Source organism: Corvus moneduloides, chromosome 13, assembly GCF_009650955.1.
Source record: "Corvus moneduloides isolate bCorMon1 chromosome 13, bCorMon1.pri, whole genome shotgun sequence".
Taxonomy (NCBI): Eukaryota; Metazoa; Chordata; class Aves; order Passeriformes; family Corvidae; genus Corvus; species Corvus moneduloides.
Window position 1 is genome coordinate 6,567,566 of NC_045488.1, and position 22,619 is coordinate 6,590,184.

Below are 22,619 nucleotides of genomic sequence, written 5' to 3' on the forward strand. Positions count from 1 at the left end.
AATCCCTCTGCCCCCATATTAAACCGAGAAATGCTGGGAGGGGACACAAAGAGACAGAAAATGACACAACTTGCCCAAGGCTTTAGAGGTAGCTGCCAGTACAGTCTGTAATCTGGCTGGTATCACCTCTCCACCCACAAAGCAGCGATGGTTCCCCCTTTCTTCAAAAGCTGTCTCCATCCCCACCCGCTGCTGCCTGGCTCTGCCTAACACCCGCCACGCAACCGTGACATTAAGTCACTTCACTGCTCGAATCAACATGCCACTGGAGCTGCCCAGCACTTAATTATACGAATTAGGAGATCTGTATAATGGTCCTAAACCAGTAATGAAAGAGAAGGTTTAATGATGCAACAAAAACCTGCAACGCAGCACTCAGATTATGGGTGGGTTACACAACAGCTCGAACAATTCAGCATTTAGGCTGCAGACTTGCATAGCGCACATCACATTTTCCCAGAGCCATCATCTGACTCCAAGCACATGAGATCCACTCAAACACAGCCTTCCTGCCTCCTTTTGCCCCAGAAGCTCAAGGACGAAGGTGAGGCTAAGTTTCTGAGCAGTAATCATCCACATCCAGGAGAAGAGATGCCCCAAGCAAAGTCAGCCCTTTTCCCAAACTCACACTCAAACTCAAAGAGATTTATCTGAAGCCTGTTCTAGCAACCACTTGTATCTCACAAGTAGTGCTTGCTCCTCCCAGCATTAACACCCCATCGCACAGAGATGACATAACTCCAGTGAAACCTGTTCAGTTGACAACTGGAGTGACTTTGGCATTGTGCCATGTGAGTTAACTCCCAGCTGCAGCCTGGTTTAGGAAAATATTATGAGCACAGCTTTAACAGAGATATCACCCATGAACTGACAGCAAATAAGACAATTTAGGTATTTGATGAGCACTCAGCATGAACTGTTCATATGGAAGAGAATGCTCCTACCCCAAGACTTCTGAACAGGGTTTATTACTAAATAAGCTCAAACACTTCCAGATAGTATTGATTTCCATCCATAGCACTTATACAGCTTAAGGGAGAAATCATCTGGTTTGAAATACTCTTTTAGAATCTATTGACCTTTTATGTCAATAAACACAATACCAAATTGCAGCTTAGCAGGCTTATTTCACCTTTATTTTTTGTAAAGTGCTCAGATGAAAAGCACTATACCAGCATCAGGGCTGAGAAGTATTATTTAGATTTCAAAAAGCAGGTAAGTGCCATGGTCAATCCACATGTTCAATATCAAAGGGCTCAAAAGAAAACTGATAGGACCAAAACTGCAATGGGGAAGGAAGAGTGATAGTATCAGCTGGGAAGCTGCTTATCAATATTTGCACATGCTTGTTCAAACAAAAGCCTCAAGAAGAGATGCTGTGCCTTGTCTAGAAACCCTTTAAAATGTTGCTAGTATGCCACTGCTCTTAGTGGAAGAATGTCATACTCATATTCCTCTGTCACCTGTAAAATACACTATTAATTCTATTAAAATCCACAATGGAAACTTCACCTCCATGTATTACCATTCCTGCACTTTTTTGCCAAGGCAGAAGGTAGCACAGGGTGCTTTTACAAGCCACTTACAGCTGCAACAGATCTGCATTTACTACATCAAAGCAGATGGCTGGAAACAGCCAGCATGCAACCACGGAGCATCTTTTACCCTGCAAACCCTTCAGCAGGTTGCCAGATTTGTTTTCATATAGATCAACTTCTCTTTTCCCTCCCTCTAAACAAAAAGACTGTTTTCATTCAGCTGCCCTTTTTTCCCCCTTCACAAATGCAGACACGGGCAGTAAATTCCTTTTTAAAGAGGCAGACCAAAGCAAGGCAGTGTGTTACAAGCAGAAGAGCAAGGGACATTATCAAATAGCACATGGCACAGATTTTTCCCAGTATCCAAAGAGTCCAGGGCATGTAACTCCAAGTGCATGCCAGGGGAGGAAGCAAGCTTTTGCCACCAGCAAAAAGATTCCTGAAATAAGACAGCAAATGCTCTCAAAGCCTGACATCAAATACAACCTGAGATTAACTGACCCTGCTACTGGCTCTGCATTCACACAGCAAAATGAAATCCTGAAGGTGCCTGCATCCTCACATGTGTTTCACACACGGGCTGGAGGTGGCCAGAGTCAGACCTACTCATTATTTTCTCTGCAAAGCATACTCCTCCCCGTTAATCAAGAGTTGCAGCCAGTCACCCAACTAGCACTGTGATGACTTCACTGCCAGCTGCTAGGCATCCTGAGAAAAACAAAAACAAATTACACGAGGGCTATGGTCACTTACCAAATCCTACTACAGATATATCAGGCTATTGGGCAACTTTGCTGACGTACCTGCCAGTACATCAGGGACTTACTGCATCTCTTCCCCAACCATCCCCTGAAGCAAAGGATCTTTAGTTACAGCAATGACAGCAGTTTTCACCCAACAGAACACCCTCCCCCTCCTCACCTACCCCAAGCAGGTACAGCAGAGGAGCTTTTTGCTCAGTGAAGGAAAAATAAGACGTTAAAGCCAACTCACTGCTGGGCCACACCCTTCCCCCAGTGCACCTGTAAACGACCGCTTGTGCAACAGCACTCGAGCGTCAACAGGACTGTGGGCACTACCCAGACACGCACACAGCAATCAAGCAAAGGCACTACCTGCATTTCCACGTGCACGCAGGGTTATCAAGTGCCTATCTACACCTATGCAAGTGGTGATTCACCTCTTGCAAACCCAGCCTCAAACTGTTGCTATCTCCTCTTTCCTGTATTCCTGCAGTTGTGGCTAATCTTCCAGTCACACATCGCCTGCCTTCTTCAGGACTCGATCATCATCCAGCCGAGCACCAAATAGGTTAGCTGGTAACAAAATAAAAATAAAACTTCATGAAAAGTAATTCAAACCCCCGACAGGTTTTCCTGACGTGGGAGGGTGTCTTCAATTGCAGCCACAGTCTTTTCCATACAGCGTGCATAGCCTCATCAATGTATTTTAGTATCAGGAAAAGTTTTTGCTCCCTGCTTTGATGAGCTGATCACAGCCTGCTTGTGGTAACACATTTTGCTTGCCATCTGACCCAGAAGAAGACTCTCAGAAAGCATCACCTCTGTGCACAAAGTGCATCTTGCAGAGGGCACCAGCGGATATTTTCCCAGCCACGCACAGATGCTCGCTAGTTTGTCCCAACACAAAAGCTTTAATAATCCACCTGCCATTCCAAGAGCATGAATAAATCTCCTACCTGACAACAGAGAGGAATAACCCTAGCAGTAAAAGCAGTGCTCTGTAAACCATCACTTCATGAAACAGATACCTGTGCCCAGACTGACCGGTCCTCGATCAGTGTCTAAACCACGGATCCAGTTGTCTGGTCTTGGGGCACCAGTTTGCTCAACATTTCTGTTATTTTCTTCTGCAGGAGAACATTTTAAGACAGAGATTATACCACAGTACTTAATATTGTTCTTTACCTTGTGTCAAATGCTTTTACTCTCTGTGCTTTTCATTTGTTGATGCTTGAGCTACCTTTTTCAAGATAACGACTTTACTTTTGGGGTTTTTTTCCCCCCTCCAGGTGCCCTGCCCTTAACAGCAGCAGACTTAAATCCACACATTATTCCACACGACACATGCTCCTAAACAATGTTTTTCTGATCTGTATTTACAAAATGCTCCAACATACACTTCATTAATGACAACTAAGGGCACATGCACTTTTTCCACAGCATGTTTAGGATTAGAAGGAGTTAAGCCACGGAAAACAGTGACACATTGATGCCAATTTAACTTTTGTGTGTTCTATGCACAAATAATAAGAAATAATATGCTTTAGATAAATGAATAAGTTCTGGCACTTCTACAAATAACAGAAAACAAAGACAGCAGAATTTAATGTCTGCCCAGAAATCTAAACAAAGAACGGGTTTAGACGAAGAAAAAGATGAAGAAAACAAAAATACAAGGGGTGCAAGCCTACGGCACAGGCATTTAGCACTAGAGGTTGCTAGAGATCACAGACAACCCATCAGATCCCAAAAAGTGGTCAGTGCCACAGGTGAAAAAATGCTCCTTCACTAAGAGCCACAGCCTCAGAGAAAATCTCAAACAGCCTTTTGAAAAGCAAACACATCTCGCAGCTCTTGGATCATCCAGGGAAACCTGACACTGACCAGTGCTGGGAAGACACAGCTAAACTTTAGAGGTGCTCTTCTGCAGGTCGTTGTCAAGCCTCCTCCAGTGAGGGACTTCATCTCTAGTAAGGTTTCAACAACTGCTTTATGCCAGCCCCAAACAGTTGCCACCAAGAGGTTTTGTTCAGCTCTGAGTTGCAACCAGCCACACATCTGCTGCTTGCTGGACCAAGGGTCAGCCAGGTCGACACCCATGTTTCTTCTGACACATCAGTTTTGTGCTGGAGTGGGTTCCCTGATGTGGGAGAAGAGGCCTGAGTGTTGGGACATCCCAAGGAAATCCCTGTGTGCTTGGAGGGGAGCCAGCTGAGGGACCCGGGGCTTTCCCCAGGGACTTACTTCCCCAGGGACCTACGGGAAGGGCTCTTTATTGGCTTCTAAATTCCTCAGGGTGAGGCTCTTTCTGACATCTAAATTCTTGGCAGTGACGAAAGAGGAAGAGATCACCTGAACTTCAGGTGGAGGAAGGACAGTAAGCAGAAGCCGATTAATTCCTAAGCAACAGAGATCTTCCCATGCAAACCTCCAGAGGCCATGGGCTAGGGAGCATGCATGTGATTAAGGAGGAATGGCAAAGGTGGGGCCAGTCACAGAAAAAGAGAAAAAACGAAGTTTTTCCAGTGTTTCTAGAGGAGATAAACATCTACCTACTGAATTTTATTTATTTGAGGGTGAGAGGTTGTTTCTTTTCTTTTTTGAGATGACATTAGGGTCAAAAGCATGAGTTAGGATGATTGAAGCCCTGCTTCTGTTGAAGGCTGAAGAATTTCACCTTCGCATTCCTCTCAAGCCCATGACTTCAGGATTAGGCCCATTTCTAAATGCTTACAGGAGAAATTCAAAGTTGAAAACCAAGCCAAATAACCCCAAGGGATTTGTCTTCAGTAACTTTTCCACAGCTTGAACTACAGCTGTTTTCCTTTACAAATTCCACCTCTCAACTGCCAGAGCACTAGGAGAGGAAAGCAGCAAAGCGCTATGGTTGGAAACAAAAGCTCAGCGTGGAGATGAAGCAAAAGATCAAATCCAGTTCTGCTGCAAGCAAGACTGACCACTGACACACTGATTTAGTTCCTTCTGTGCAAGAACTCTTGAGGCTGGCCTTCCTTTTTCCATCATCAAGGGTACAGAACAAAACTACGAGCCAACCAGGACAAAAAGGTTTTTTTTGCATGCCTGGAACTAGCAAGTAATTTCTCAGACCTATTTTAAAATAAAACATAAGTCTCCAATGGAAGTAAAAACCAAGTTCTTTATTCAAATCCTGCATGCCCCACCTGACCACGGTTTTGAAGCATCTCTTGCCAGCCTCAACCATTCCTTAGGCAACTGAGGAAATGAAATACAAAACATTAAACAATGTGGATGGTCAGACTTAAGCCAACAAAGACAAGGAAATTGCAAGTTAAGCTTCTTGCTCTCCCCTTGATTCACCTTGTTTTGTTCAGCTACTGCTCTGTTCCCAGACCATTCCTCTCTCCCAATGCCAAGAGCAACAGGACAAAGAAAACAGCATGGTCTAATCATAGGTGGCATTCCCTCCTATCCATGTCTTGTTTGTCACCCAAAAATCCCAATACAAGCACATCTGGTTTCTTACTTCAGGAGCCTTGCTGGAATTAAGTGCTACAACTCTGCTTGGCTGGAGGTCCAGATGTGCCCCTTCCTCGTGGTGATGGGGACATTCTCTGGCCAACATCTCCAACACAAGAGGTTGCAGCAGCAGGACAAACCTGACATTCCACTATCTTGTACAAAGAACAATAAAACATGAATGATATTTCTATTCCCAAGAAGAAAGATCACAAACTGCAGAGGGGAAAAAGAAGCAGGGCTGAAACTCTGGCAAGCCAATGTCTTTTCAAAGTAGAACAAAAAGCAATCTTTAAAATAAAGGCCTCCAAGATGGTAATTTTTCTTCACCAATAGCATGTACTGTTTACAGTCACAGAGTGAGTTTGCAGCACTTCAGTAATGGATTAAAGAAGTTTCATAAGCTTGTAAAGAAAAATACTTCAAAATGTGTGCATTAAGAAAGCATATATGTTACATAAAAGGCAAAACATGGGCTAAATATCAAGTGCTGTTACAAATTTGGGGAAGACTAAAACCATCTTTTATTTTCCATACTCTATGGGAAGGATCCAACATAGGACACAACTGCTTAATTGGGAAAAAATGCACGTGGCTCAAAGCCTACAGGCTGTCTTCTGATCAGATGCAAATGATGAGTATCTCAGGGCTTCTACAGAAGGTTTTGAAGAAAGGCCACACTACCAACCCATCACTGTATTTTAAAGGGATTCACAATATTACTCCATTTCTTCTTCACATTGTCTTTCAACAGGACAAATCTTTCTCATGGCATAGTGTAAAACTAAAACCTTAGAAAGACAAAAGACAAGAGCACCAATCTGGGGACTGAAGATGTGCAAAATATGCTGGTGAACTCATTGGGAAGCATAACACAGGGAATAAAGTCCACTTCAAGGATCCATCAGGTCTCTGTTTTGCTTTTCTTTTCTCAGTTGAATATATCTGCCAAAAGGATTGCTCAACACTTTCCAGCTGTAATTCTCCCCTACTACTGGATCTGACTTTTCCAGGAGTATCTCACAGTTCAGTCACTGGTAAGAGGTCTTCCATCACAAAACCTTAGAGACGTCCTTCATTAGCAGTGCTATTTCCACAAGCATCCAGGGTGTTAACAAGCCCCACATGCATAGGGATGAGGAGATGGAGGAAGTTCATAAAAAGGTTTGCTCACTATGAAAATCATCTTCAACTTCCCACAAGTATGGTTCCACAAACACTTGCAGTAAGGCAGGTTGTATTATTCTCTTCTCTCTTGCCCAATAGTTGCTATTAGTGGATCTGGCAAGGCACCATGTGACAGAAAAATGCAGCTGCATTTTTGGCTCAGAAGCCTCTACAAGAGCCTGTGAGCCATGAAACAAAAGGCCCACAAAAAAGCAAAAGAGAAGAATGCAGATTCAGTTTTCTTTTTATTGTAAGCATGTGTCTCTACTGCATAGTCCTGATGCACATAAATGACAAAAAATGTAAGTCATTTTGAAGTCCCTTTAGTCAGGTAACTTGGGCTCCATCTGCCCGAGGCCACTTGACATAAAAACAGAACGGAAAGACTGCCACTGACCACAGAGAGTCTGAGCCACCCAACACAGCACGTGCCCTCATGTGCCTCTGAGCTATGCTTTTCTACAAGTCTAGGGTAATGTGGGGGGTTTTGCTGTTTTGGTGGTATTGATTCTTTTTGTAGAATTTCTCCCAAGAAGCCCAGGATCCCCTCATTCCCAAAGCATAAGGATGAGCTCTTTTGCACCACCGCCTTGTAGTAAAAAAATCCCTCATCTGCCTGTTGCACTGCAAGTAAAGTTTAAAATGCAACACTTTGTCTAACATGTGTCGAATTTCTCTGATTAACAAAATGACAAGTTACTGTCTTCATTACTCTCACCTCTCATGACTGATCAAATGTTTCAACCTTTTTCTTTTTTTCAAATGAAAGCAATCCAAAGGCACCCCCTTCCCAGACTGCTTGGAGTGGATATGATAAACACAAGGCACAAGGGAGCGTGAGAGCTATGCGGACTGTGGACTGCAGAAGAATGTCTCAGGACTTCTCTTTATCACCAGCCCATGGATTCTGTCAGCGAGAAGCTGTTCCCACACTACTTCATGTCTTCTGCCTTCAGGCAGCAGCCCAGCTCTGAGCCAGCTCAACAAAACCAGGCTGAAGGAGAGCAATGGAAGGGGAAAACAAGGCATCAAGAATAACCCTTCAGTCAGGATCAACAGCGCAAGTCCACTGACGTTTCCATCCTCTGAAGAGGTTTTGTATTGGGTGGATGGAACATGACAGAAATGAACACTAAAGGTGCACAGAGGCAAAATTGCACAATGCTGTTCATGCACCTACCAAAAATGCTGGTTCTCCTCAGTCCAGCTGCTGCATTAATATATAACCACCTTAGAAAAATGATCCTTTATGTCCTATACTCCTCCAAATAGGAAGTTGAAAAGCCAGCAGCTTGCGTTTCTTCCCATTTCAACTGGGTCCCATCAGCACCCCAGTTCTTGCACCCAGCATCACTCCTGTTAAAAACCAGCTTTGATCATTGCTGTTGGCCCCACAAACTTACTCCACATCAGCACCCATGATGATTAACCACCAAAACAAGCACATATCTTGTCTCCCAGGTACACTGTGTTCCTAGGGAAACATTGTTGTTGCAAGACAATGCAAGGCAGAGGCAAGAACTGGAATGAAAGTTCCCTAAGGCAGACAGAAAATCCTTAAGTGATTTCTGATAGAGAATTTTCCAGCCCTTTCTGAACTGGAGCGACAGAAGGAAAAAAACACTAAATATCACCCCGCACCTTCAGAGAGCAAGGAGTGGAACATAAGCAGCAAGAGGAAAGTTCTTCAAACAAATGTCACCAGATGCATCACAGCTTAAATGGAAACGATGAGCATCCAGGTTGTTGGTGTTCAGATAACAGTCACATGCAGTAGGATTGAGCAAGGTGTTCAACACATGCAAAGAATTCAAAGAGTTTGCTCAAACATAGCAAAGAAATACGGGTATAACCCAACACAGAGACAACCACAGGAGCTTAAGGAATGTACCTCAAAAAAGCGTAGGCGTCATTAAGTTTGTTTTGTAACTTTTGCTCAGTTTGAGGACCCAACTCTGTCCAGTCTCCAGTGAGGGCCGCTCACTTTCGCTTCACATGGAGAGGGCTCCCCTCTCCAATTTATCACTCTCCTAAAAGTGCTGCTAGCTAGAGAAAGATGTGAAGGCTGATGTTGGATCTTTGGGTCTGATAGGTCTGATACAAGGTCTCTTTTGGGAGCAGAAACTCCCAATTTCCCCATGAAAAGGCAACTCCCAGAAAATTCACTCCTACTCCACCACCCTCCTGTATTGCATTACAGGGCTTTGCTGCTCCTGTGCATTCCAAGTCATGGACAAAGTCAGGAACCTCCACCAATGCTCAACCAGCCGTGCTCAGGTTGGTTAGATATTATAACACCACAGTACCTAAAACTGCCCTTTCAGGCACTCTGTGCCAGGCAGCCTACAAACACCACACAGAAACACTGCTGCATGTGGAAAGACATTATAATCTTTGCCAATGTTCTTTATTACTGTTCAGGAAATGACGGGCTCATTTTTCAGAGTGGTAAATTCCAATAAATTCTTCTTCAACTGGATGGAAATCTGAAAGTTTAACAGACATAATAAATCGTGTATTATCTGTATTACCAAGCCAGCCTTACACAAACAAATACATCTAAATTAGACTGTAATCTGCAAATCTTCCTCCATGTGAATAGCAGCTCTGATTTTAGTGGAGCTACTCCCATCAAGGAAAGAGGGGTCTTCTCTTTTTACACTATGTAAACCATGGGAAGGAAATTCCTCCCACACAAAGCTCTCACATAATATAATCCCTGCTGCATCTTGCTCCTGGCTCATAGGTTGAATATTCATCTCCACACAGCTTCAAAAGGTGTACACTCTTCAGCATCTATCAGGCACTTTTTTCTTTTGTAAAATGAGGAAAGTACTGTGAATTGAAAGAAGTTTGGGTGGCTTTTTTTGCATTCCCTTGTAAGAACAAGATTTATGTCCCTTGCAATTAAAAAAAAATTATAGTCCAAAAGCATCTCTAAAACCTTTAAGGGACTAAATATAGAGACCGACTTGGAAGATGACTCCTTACAACCATCTCCAACACTAATAGTTCTTTCCAGCCTAGGGCTCTAAGTAATGATTGTGCATCAAGGTCATGTTCTTGCCTGGACAAGTTTATTTGCTGTATGTTTTTAGTAACATACAGACCATACATCTTAGAAAGTCACAGCAGCACAGAAGCATAAAGGCTGACAGCAGTCAGGAAAGAACGCCAACTTTTCCAGTATTATCCAAAGAAGTCTGCAAACATCATCCTGCATCATTATTAGTGCCTAAAAATCCTACACCCCCATATATATGTTTGCAAGAGGACTTCTCACGTGGCATCATTTATCACACAAGAAAAGGGGACAATGCACAAGGGTCATATTTGGACATATCTTCCTTATCTACTCTACAGGACCTGATTTTTAAAGTTGCTCAAATAGCTCCGACACTGTACATTAAAAGAGAAAAATCACCAAATGACACCAGTAACCTCCCAACACACTCTCCAACCTTGAGATGACAAGCATCTTGTTGATCTTTTTCCCCAGGGCTTGGGAAAAAGCTGGGAGAGACAGCAAGCAGTGGCAGATGCAGAGCACACACCCTCGTCATTTCACTGGAGAGGGGACAGGTTACATCATAAATCAACTTTGTCTTAGGAGGCCACATTGATAAATGTCACTCCAGAGCCTCCAAGTGAGTGACACTTCAACTATTCCATGGTGCAATAAGGACATAAGTTTAGAAAAAACTATAGTTGCAATCAATTCACAGGAACACCAACAAGCGAGCTCTATGGTTCTTATGTTCATCCCTTTTTCTTTCATCTTTATACAGTTAATTTAAAATATCAATCTGTGCACAAGCTTTTCAACCTATGCAATACAGAGACCAATGGTCAGGCTTCTTAAACGCTCTGATTAACTACCAACAACTTATGCCTTCAAGTATCTGATGTTTAATTAAAAAACAAGGATTAAGCCAAATTGGTTTGTTAGTCAGATCAAGGTCAGCTGATGTAAAGAGACTACAATCTTAACAGATTTTCGTTATTGCATTGCAAGGCTTGAGTACTTTGTTTCATTATGCAAATGTGCAGAGGTCATGACAGAGCCAGCACTCAAAAATCATTCCAAGTCACTAAATGTATCCCAGGTTCTCGTAATTCCTCACGCAAATAAAGAGCGGCAAATGTTTATCCCTCTGTTTTCCCCAGTGTTACTGGTTTACGTTCCTGTAGCTGAGGCAACCACACCACGCCAAGCAGCTTTCAGCCTTTCAGAAAGATTAACTTCTTAAACAGGCACAAACAGCCAAGGTTCAGCTCCAGCCAGCCAAGGTGAATGGCAGACACTCAACTCATGGACCAGAGCACAGCACACGAGACCATGTGATGACCTCCTCGTTGAAATCATCCCCCCATCTAAAACTCCACTCACAGCAGGGTCAGCTCTGAAGTTTTTAGATTACCCCAGGTTTGAGTCGTTTGCAGAACGTCATTCCTTGCTAAACAAAATTATGGAAAAAATGAAGTAAGGAAGAAAAAAGACTGTAATGACTGCCTGGAAAGAAGATGGAAAGGAGCACAGCAACAAATGCAAAAGGCATCCAGAACAAAATTTCATCAGTGACAACACTCATGACACCTCACAGCAATGCCAGGACTGAGGAATACTTTAAATTTGCAAAAAATGCCAACTTTCCAGGCCCTGCTGCACAGTGAACACCACAAAGACAATGGCAACTGAAGTCTAGATCTTCCAAGAGACTGCAACTCCAGGACTCCCAGGAATGTTGGACACAGCTAAGCATAAATAAAAGCAACACATACATCAGTTGAACAAGTGCTAACCAAGTCTAACTAAAACTGTACAACCAACTTCCTCATTCCCTTTCTTCCTCTCCCATCCCTGGGAAAAGACATGAAATACAAGTTATTGCTGCAGTAGGCAAACATTAATAGTGACTGAAACCACTTAACCATCTATTCTTCCTTCCCTTCATTTTTATTTTAAGAAAACCCACAGAACCCCCCGCCCTCAAGAAGGGCTCCAGCATAACACAATTTTTCATCCTTTGCTAGATTGAGTATAGACCTAATTTAGGATTAAGTGCAATTCAACACACAAGCCATTATTCAAGCCTTATTTCAAGCCATAAATATCCAAGATTAAGAGATACTGAGAGAATTGGCTAACAGGACAAGACAAAGGAAAACTAAATTCTTCCATATCATCCATGCAGCGAGCTCATTGCACAAGGGCAAGGAACTGAACCTGAGTATGTGGCAATTGATGGGGACTACTCACGCTTATTTTTCAGGGATCTGCCTAACACTTCAGATTTCACAAGAAAAACACTGTGTTCCACAACTCAGCTCTACTCCTTTTCACTTAGCTCAAAGTGTGACCGACGGTAGGAGCCTGATCAAATTCCTTGCTTTATCCACGCCTGAATTAAAGCCTTGGCTCAGCAGACCAAGTTACATGAGCTTTCCCTTTTTCAGAGGATGCCGGCCATTAGTGCTGGTGCCAGCTCTGCAGGTAACACCAGCAAGTCCCAGGGAGCTTCAGTTTGGTTACAAAGAGATTTCATCTCTTGCTGAAGCAGTTGGTATTTCTGCATCTCTTGTTAGACACTCCAGTGCTGTTTCCATCTGCCGATAACATACTTGAAAAATACTCTTGAAAAATCCAGCCTACTCTGATCTGGGAAGTAGGAATTTCTTCAAATAACTAATCAAATCATGCTCACATGGGTGGGTTTCAGCTCTCTAGCACTGATGAATATCAAAGAAAAGTTTCAAAATGTTTATGGGTCAGTTAGAGGCAACACAAGTGCCTCACAAAGGCAGCAGTTGCCATTAAAGGATGATTCTGCCCCTGGCCACAAGAGCCACATCAGCTCCAAATGAACCTTCCCCCAAACTCTCCTGGAAAAGCACCTTCTCACTCTGTCCCTGCCACAGGGAGCACATGCACACACATCCATCTGCAACCTCAGTCCAAGTCCAGCTGCTGCCTCTTCTTCAGCTCCAGGGATCTCCATGACCCCCATGGAAAGAACAGCAGCTAAGGCTCACCCAGCTCATCTCTGGGGAAGCAAATCAAAGTCCAAATGGTTTCCCTAAAGGGCACCTCCCAAGACCTCTGTGCAAGAGAGACAAGGAAGGAAAGGGAGGAAGAAAGCTTTTGTTTGCTGCCAGGAACCAGAGCACAACCTCATGGATGTGGGGAAGAGCATTCCTGGAACAGGCCATGGGGTGATGATAACCTTCAAAGGTGCTTCTATGGAAGAGATCACAGAATGGTTTGGGTCAGAAGGGACCTTTAATGACCACCTACTCCAACCTCCCAGTCATGGGCAGGGACATGTATCACTAAATCTGGTTGCTCCAAGCCCCTTCCACCCTAATTTTGAACACTTGTGGAGCAGAACTGCTTGCATCTCAAGGGACAGACTCACAAATCTGTGACAGGAAGGCGGACAAGGAAAGGACTGATGGCTTGGGTCAAATGGGATGAGTGAGCAAAAAGGAGAGGACTGGGTCAGGAGGAGCCTGTGCGACTCAGCCAAGCACTCGCGCAGCAGGAGCTGGAAATCTCCACGTTTAAGAGCATGCACACGCAAATGCAATATTTTACAATCCTACAGCACTTTTAAAGTGCTCCAAGTGCTTCATAATTGTTAATTAAGCAATAGTAGTCACAAATTAGAAGCATAAGGCTGAGATACAGCTATGTCAGTTTTTAACAGTATGATAGCTATCATGGTTTAACCCCAGGCAGCAACTCAGACCCACACAGACACTCACTCCCCTCCAGTGCAATGGGGGAGAGAATTGGAAGGGCAGAAGTGAGAAAACCCATGGATTGAGTTTAAAAACAAAACAGGTTAATAGGTAAAGCACAAGCTGCACAGTCAAGCAAAGCAATACAAGCAATTCATTCCCCACTTTCCAAGGGCAGGCAGGTGTTCAGCCATCCACAGGAGCCCAGGGCTCCATCACATATAATGATGATGCGGGAAGACAAACACCATCTCTCTGAACATCCCCCCTCTGCCTGCTTCCCCCAGCTCTACATGCTGACCATGCCTCCCTATGCTCTGGAATATCCCTTGGACCATCTGAGGTCAGCTGTCCCGGCTGTGTCCCCTCCCAACTCCTTGTACCCCAATCCTGCTCACAGGTGGGGTGGGTGTGAGAAGCAGAAAAAGCCTTGGCTGTGTGTAAACTCTGCTCAGCAGTACTGAAAACATCCCTGAGTTATCAACAGTTTCCAGAGCAAATCAAAAACACAGCCCCATATTAGCTACTACACAAAGAATTAACTCTACTCCAGCCAAAACCTACGGAAAACTTTGGGAATAAAAGCTACTTTTAAGAAGTCACATACCCCTACTCCTCCTGCCTCGCAGACCCTGGGCTGTGTCCCACATCCAGGCACTGCAGCATTCTCTGAAAGAGGCTGGTGTTGAGGATTTGAATCCAGACTCCTGTTTCAGAGCGTGCCCCGATGCCTCGCACACCGCCAGCGATCCGATCCCACTCCAGCCGGCTCCCTAAGCCATTCCTTGATCACCAGCCAAGCCCCACGCAGAGGTAATCTTACCAAAGTAACACCGGTATGTGCCTGTAAATTGTGATTTTGTGCTTGACTTGTGTTATCTGCCTCCTCTTGTACTTTGGCTGCACAAATTATCTTCAGCAATTTCATCTTAAAGCTCATGTTTTACAGTGCTGATTTCCCTTAAAAGTATATTTTTTTTAAATTTGCTTTTATTAGTTCAACCACATTTGCCAAGTTTTAACAGACGACTTCTTTCTCAGCTGCCTAATTTCAAATTCACCTTTACATACAGCTTAAAAGGGGGCAAAAAGTCATCGCAAGTAAGTGGGATGTGATGCTTAACATCAAGGTTTATGCAAATACACTTTACGGTATCAGTTGGGGGTCAAGAATCATGAATTTACTCTGCAACACAGGAGAATTAAGAAAGAAAAAGGATGAAACCTAGCCAAAACTTGGAAATATGTATAGTCCTGATTAATACAAGGCTACTAGGAAAAAGCAGATGTGAAATCACACCTTGTTTTATTCAAGGGAAAAGCCAAAGTGTACAAGAGCCAAAAAGAACTTATTCTAGGCAGTGGCGGACTCAAATACAGCAATATTACTCCTTCAACATTAATAAAACATGTTGTATACAGAGCTTTTTCTTTTCAGTCCTTGAAACTCTGCCAAGTCATAAGCTTTTTATGGGAACATTGAAATGAATGTTGATCAGAGCCATACCCATAAGAGTTTTAAATTTTACCACCACTTAGAGGCAAGGGCTTCCCCCCAGTCCCTCACATATCTGAAATCTGTACATTTTTGAAAAGCCTGACGAACTAAAAAAACGCATACACCCTCCGTCTACGAAGATACTGAATTCCCTCTTGAATTACCAGCTGAACTCAGGCCTTGGAAGGACTATGAACTCCTCCACGCTCTAAAATGAAGTTCCTCAAAGGCAAAATTTTACATTTTGTATACAAAAAATAATAGCTACTTGGTAAGTGAAATTAGAGCACCAGAGGTCACCTCATTACCAAGAACACTATATTCTTTTCCCCATCTCTTCCCATATTCATCAGCATCTGCTTTTTCCAAGGCCTAAGCTTTATTTTTCAAAAAGTTACCACTGGCTCATAAAAATACAATTAATTTGGAAGTACAAGGCTCCTGGCAACCAGACAAGCAGTTGATCATTTAGTTGTCGCATCTAATGTGATAGAGCTTCAACTGAGTTGGAAAACTTCATAAAATAAGGGGCTTCTTCCTTTCTAATTAACACAGCAATGAAACTTAACAGCCTGGCATGGAAATTTCTTTCCAGCATTATGTTTTTGAAACAACTCATCTACTCCCACAGTCTACGAGACCTTTTGACAACACGCTACCCAGTAATTTACCCTTTCCAGCTTAAATGCTTCAATTTGGAGTACTCTCTATCAAACCAACCAGGGGGACAAAAATGCTGCCCCAGAAGACCAGAAAAATATCTGCCATCCTTAACATCTACTCACCCTGCATGCTTTTACGTCTATTCTGTAATTGTAGCACTAAATCTGTGTCCATTGCAACAGTTAATTTTATCACTGACAAATTTAAAAAGGCATTAATTAGGTGCACAATGCTTAAATTTAACAGGGAAATGGACAAAAAGTACACAGCCTATGTACAAATAGGTCTTTCAGGTCCCTGGGCTGGGAACTTGTGTTGTTTGTATACTATCTTGATTTATGTTTATTTAAATAATGCCAAATATTAGTTTTAAATTTACAGTGATTGCTTTATAAGATGTCTCCAATCCTATCAGGATAAAGAGCTTATACTAAACAAAACAGTTTGTTTATACTAGGAGTACATCTCATAGGAAATACTTAGAATCCCACATGTTCAAAGCAGGACAAAATTACAGCCTATCTTTCCTCAGAGGGTTGTTATCTCCTGCTACCAGGAGGCCAGAAGGACCACATGCAGATCACAAGCCCTGAAAGTTTCAATCAAGAGAGGCTGCAGAACCCCAGTAAAGCTGGAAGTGAGTTGTAATGCTCCCCTAAAATAACCATTCACACATGCAAACCAATTCCTGGTGCAAGTACTTAACTGTGAAAGCAAAGGCAGAGCAACACCTTGTCCTTCTCTCAAGTACACCAAAAATTTACATGTTCCTATAAGGATGCCTCTGCATATCCAAGCCCTGCATTTTGTACTCTGGAACTGTGCTTGTACAAAGACTGGCAGAGCAAAGCCCTCCTCTACAGCTGATGCTCTTTTGTGCTGGGATCACAAATTGGAAGTGGACAAGATAAATACTTAAAATCACAGATCCCTAGTGAAATCTCCTCAGCACACTTTACAACCTCTCGTGCCCAGTGACTGCACAAATTCTCCCCTCTATCTATAGACTGAAAAAATATTCCCCCAGTTTGTACACAAATGACAGCAATTCAGTTTTGAAGGGGAAAGAAGGAAAAAGGCAGCACTCAAACTCTAAGGATTATTTACGAACAAGCTGAAGCCCTATAAACTTGGCTGTTGAAGAAAGACAATCCTCTCTAGCTTATGCCAAGTGGGTCAGACAGAGGAAGAACCTCAGCAGTCTTCAAAGTCGAAGCAGATGGGGAAGTGAATAAGTGCCCATGTGAGCAAAGAGGAAACAAGATTCTATTCATTTTAGCTTGTTTTACAGCTTCAGTTTTCTAGACACCATTGACTGACATAAGCAGAGGAGCTCGCTTCTCTAACAAGTATTAGAAATGCAGAGTAATTACTTAAGACTGCTACTGATGCAAAAAAATAAAGTCCCAGTGTGTGCAAATTGAGGATGTTGCTTAGCTCAGCAGGAGGGAAGCAGGTGAAGTGGAAGAAAGGTGCTAAGAGGCAGAGAACGAGAGAAATGTTCTTTGCTTTGTAGCTATGAAAAAACCACTTGGGATTCTTTATCATTAGTGTTTCAGTACCAGAGATATAAACATTTACGTAGCTGTAAAGTAGGTTCTACTTTAGAGCTAATTGTAGCTCTAATTAGAGCATTAAAAAAACCACATAAGCTTGCAAGTAAATTTTTTACCCTTTTTGAAATAAAAAAGCAGCAGTCCACACATGCCACAGAATGACCATACATCACATTCCTTAAAAAGCTGAAGCTGACCTCTAGGTCCTTTCTCAGGCTTTACATCGCCAGACAAGATCCGGGCCAAGACCATTTCCATACACAGGGATGCATCTCTGTCTCAGGCTAACCTCATCATCCAAGTGATGAAACCTAAAACCAGCTAATCTCCCCCAGGGTCATGCTTGTGGAGCTGGGAATCCCTCCATCTGCCCCAGCAATATAAAAACATCACTGGCTGCAAAATAAACAGCACATGAACCACAGAACAATTGCCCCTCCAGTCAACACTGCTCATGCCACCCACCAAGGCCTAATAATTTTCTAACAGATCCCTCCCCCTAAAAACTTTTCATACTTTGAAGAAAGACCTTGTGCAAGTTGGCAACACACAACTTCTTTTGGATCCATACAAAAGAAGGACTCCCTTCCTCTCCAAATTCCTAGGAGTTTTGCAAGCTATCTGCAATCAGACAAAGCAGACCCTGAAGGAGCACACAAATACTTTGAATCAAGAACTTTTAAACTGAGCTGGCAACAGTGGAAGGGGGAGTATTCAGTGTTATAGCTTGCTAGGGAGACACCAAGAGCCAAGGACATGCTGAGGAGATGCTCATCTTCCAAAGAAAATACTGCTGAGAGAAACAGGCATCCTTCCACCATTTATTTTAGGAGATGGCTGCTGAGCTGCATCAGCTATTCCACTGGTGTCTCCATGAGTGTTTTCTGCCCAAGACTTCTGCTGGAAGAGCCAGAGCTGCAAAACTTGTAAGAAAACTCGACAGGAAGAGGCACTGAGGGGTTGAACAACACCAACCCACTTCGGATACACACTCCATCTTCGCTTATGCAAACTCAAGTGACCTGATATCCAGGGTGGGTTGTGTGGAGACCAGTCAAGATAGAAATAGGTGTATGAAGTCTTTGCTTGTTTTTCTGTGTAACCTGTACATCAAGAAATTTGCTAAAATGAGAAGTATGAAGGAGAGGAGAGAGGCTATGTTATGAGTAACAGCAAGTGAAGGGAATTTCAAACTACAATCACTTTAGCTTTTTTCCCTATTGTTAGTTATCATACAAGCTGAAAAGTGAACTACCTTGCTTTAGGTAACTTTTTACCATGACAACTATTCCTTTTAGCAAATATATCATCATTCTCACAGCATCTTTAGATGCTTTAAGATGCAAAGTGAGGACTCCTCCAAATCTCTCTCTGCACTAAAAAAGCTCCAAACACATTAACCTTGAAGGACCTGCACTCTGGTGTAGTTGGAGGGGGAAAGAAAAGATATACAAGGTAAACTCATGCTGGCTCTTTAAGAGCATCTCCACAAAAAGGACTTTTTTTTTTTTATGTGATATGCACAGTTGACCTGGGTTAACACTGTGGTGTGGGGAGTTGAAAAGGGATCACCTGATGAAACAGAAATACCTCCCTCCAAACTATATTGCAGGAATTCCAGCCAAGCACCCCAACCGCAGCAAACAGTAAGAGCCTTCTGGAACAGCACACGTTCTGTGTCAGCAAAGCAGCATTAATACAAAACTCAATTCAAATAAAGGAGCACTGACCCTTCGGAAAGGGTAGAGCTTCATCAGGCTTCTACCACACCAAACAAAGACCACTGAAGATACTCAAACTGCTCCAAAAAAATTATTATATCAAAAGGAGGAAAACAATGTCAGCCTTGTGCATGCTTTGTTGCTGAATAATGACAGTGTTTACCTTCCCAGCCTAACACATTACTGCTCCGGACCCAACTTTAAAACAGAGTACATGACAGAATTAATTATGTCCTTTCCTCTTAACTACCATTCCCTGGTTATTTATTAGCTCGCTCTGCATATATTCATAGATGTGTCTAATACACAAAGTTAAAAGAACTTAAAACTGATGCCTAAATACTTCCCTCATTTGCAGAGTCCTCTCCATCCTCTGGACAGACAGTGGCATCAATAAATACAGCCTCAGGCTGCAAAATAATCACTGCTCAGGAAGTTGAGGGAGACAAGGAGGAACCTCAAGCCTGCTGCTAGGGCAAGCATGTTTCAGGAGCAATGCAGTGCTGATCCCAAGCAACAATCTATCTCAGGCATGTTCTCAGAGGGTTCTGCTAAGGACTTTTCCAACTTTGTTGGAGGCCACCAGCCAGTTCCTGTGTGTTTCTGGAAAAGACAAAAGCTACACCACACAAAATACCCCGAGTTCAACACCCTGGCAAAGGAATGGCAGATAGATAAACTCAGATGAGCTACCTAAAAGGAAAACTAAAGGGAACTCAAAAGCCTCTCCGCAGTTGTCTGCCTTCACTCTCCTGAAGTCCTCCCTGAAGAGAGACAAATATCAGGGAAAAGCAGATTGGAGAAGACTTCTGGTTTAAGACAATCATTTTTATTTCACCAAGGTCCCTCATCTCAAGGAGAAAAGCTGCCCTGATGACCATTCACTGGAAGGAGATCAAAAGGAAAAGAGGGTGGGTACTGCAGACAGCAGAGACAGGAGAAAAAAGAAAACCCTTTCAGGGACACAAAGAGTAGCAGCACTTTTGTCAGGGTAGATGTTAGGACACTGTATTCCCATGTGAACACTGCAGTTGCTTTTGGCCTCATCCAGGATCAACAAGCAACTCCAACTAACACACCGAATTAGCTGTGTACCTAAGGATTAACTTCTTGCCTTGCATCAGAGGTCAGTCGAGTCTTCTCTCCACCACAAAGGAAAGCATAGTACCTGTTGGTACAGCAGCACACTTAGTTCTTCCACCCATCATCCACGGCACCGGATTTGTGCCCAGAATGCCCCAAAGATATTCAGAAACAGACAAGACCAGGTGCTTGCAATCAACACTCAGAAATCCTGCCAATCACCAATTATGCAGAATCTGGCATTTTAGAGGTGTAGATGGGGTTCAGAAGATCAAAGGGGGTTGTTAAATTTGTTCATGTTCCCCCATCTTTTGGGCTAAAATAAATATAAAACTCTCAAGCTTTTTATGATTTCTCTCTATCAGAAGCTCCTGCCTGAGGGAAAGAGGGAAGAGACAGGGATGGAGGAAGAGCAACTCTATCTACAAACCTGGAAGCATGAAGCTTTAATTTCATGACAAAATGATATTAAATGATAGCAACAAGTTTACTTTCTAGTGGGGAAAAAAATGCAGAGCATCTCTTGAAAACAAAATTTATAAACTGATGAGATTATGCAGTAATATGCAGATATAACCTGTATTTCATTATTCTGCACCACGTCCACGTCATCTGATTAAATAAATAAATGAGGTCCTTATGTCATACTAGAGGCATTACCCCTACTTTTGTTTACAACCTCTTTCTAGCCTTTAACCACAGCACACGCAGCACAGCTGGCTGGCAGCTCAACGTTACAACCCAACATGCAAAAGAAGTTAAGATAGGGGAAGCGATGCTAAAAAAAACCACAGGAAAAAATCTTGCTTCACTTACCTAAGCAAAGTTGTCATTAGAGAATTTTCCAGTAATAAAATCCAAGAAAAAAAGCCTGAAAAAAAACATAGAACAAGGCAAAGTTTTAGTACATAGGCTATTACTCTCACTCATGTTTTTTTCTTGGGAATAGGAAAAGTCAGTGATTTAAGAAAAAGTAAATTCACTCCATTAGTTGCCTTTCTGATAGTTATTTGTAACAAAAAAGTCTTCCTCAGACAGCGAACATATCAGAAACAATAGGGCAGATTTTTCACTGCTGCTGCCAGCATTATACTAGTGCAATTCCCCAAATGTCAATCACGTTGGGCTGCAATAAAACTAGTGTTATCCAGCAGACGAGTCAGGCCTAGGGCAATTAGCTAAGCTGCCCCATTTAGATTTTCAGTCATCTCTCCCTCCCACTGAGCTGGATTACCAGAAAGTTTGGACCAAATTGTGGGGTGGGAATCAAGGAGTCACACATGTTCACACACAGAGAGTAGGGCTGAAGGTGGCCAGAAACAAAACTGCTGCTTATAAAAAAAATACCCAAACCACCCCAGGGCTAATTGCAAAAGACTGAGGCAGCACAACACATATCAATATTAAGAAAGCTGGGAAGTACAAGACTTCATTACAGGCATGAAAATCCAAAGCAAAGTATAAGTTACTGGCAAAACTGGCATGTGGCCATGACAGGTTTTACCAAAATCACTGCTACCAAAAAACTCCTGGAAGCTTGTTGAGACCCATGAATGCAGACTGGAAAAAAAAAAAAAAAAAAAAAGAGAAACCACACACCCAAACTAACTGAATATGGATGACTGCAAGCCTCCAAATCAAAGAGGGAGTTGACCACTGTTTAGGAGGAAGAAATCATTGCTTGTTCCAAGATTAAAAACTTATAATTCTGGCCCCGGCTGAAGCACTATCATTCACTAATCTGCTGCAATTTAGTCGGGCTGATCCCCTGCTCAGACAGACGGGGCATTATCAAAAGTTCCTCCATTCATTTCGCTTCCTGTTAGCCAGTGAAAGCCCCTTTTATACCCTCCTCCAGAGGCTGCTAAAGCCAGGGAAGACTTTCCGATGGAGAAGATAAGGTAGTTGGATTTATTCATGAGAGGAGGAAGGGAAGTTGTACAGCCTGATTACAGCTGCTCCAAAGCTGAAAACTAGAGGTTTGGAGGAGGGAGGTGGAAGATGATGGATTTGTTATTAAATAAGCATTATACCACCACCATTATTGTTAGAAGTAGCATTAACTCTCATGATACTCAACTACAGAGTTGAAAATTTTACTCTGAACTTGGCATCATCAAATATGCACATGTGGTTAAATAATTCAAAAATACATGGACAAGGCAGAATATGGTATTTTTTAGGAGACTAAGAAAATAATTTTTAAAAAAATATTATACCTAAGACCAAAGGACAAACTAGCCAGAAGAGTCAGAGGGAAGACACTAGAAATGGTCTCCAGATTGAGACTGTTCACGTATCATTTTTGGGGTCAGATGTTGTTCTTACTGTCAACATGAGCACTCTCAGACTTCAATGGCTTAGGATAGTGATTTCCACATTACTTAACATGTGTCAGCAATTTTGAACAG

The 22,619-nt window shown here is 42.7% G+C and overlaps 1 protein-coding gene across 6 annotated transcripts in view; it reads right to left on the reverse strand.

Annotated features, from left to right (window-relative positions):
- AKAP13 (A-kinase anchoring protein 13) overlaps positions 1-22,619 on the reverse strand; it is a 205,971-nt gene that overhangs the window by 164,297 nt on the left and 19,055 nt on the right. For all 6 annotated transcript variants that reach the window (XM_032122281.1, XM_032122282.1, XM_032122284.1 and 3 more), the window contains exon 2: positions 21,025-21,079. The gene's annotated coding sequence lies outside the window, so the exon portion shown is untranslated. The remainder of the gene's footprint in view (positions 1-21,024; positions 21,080-22,619) is intronic.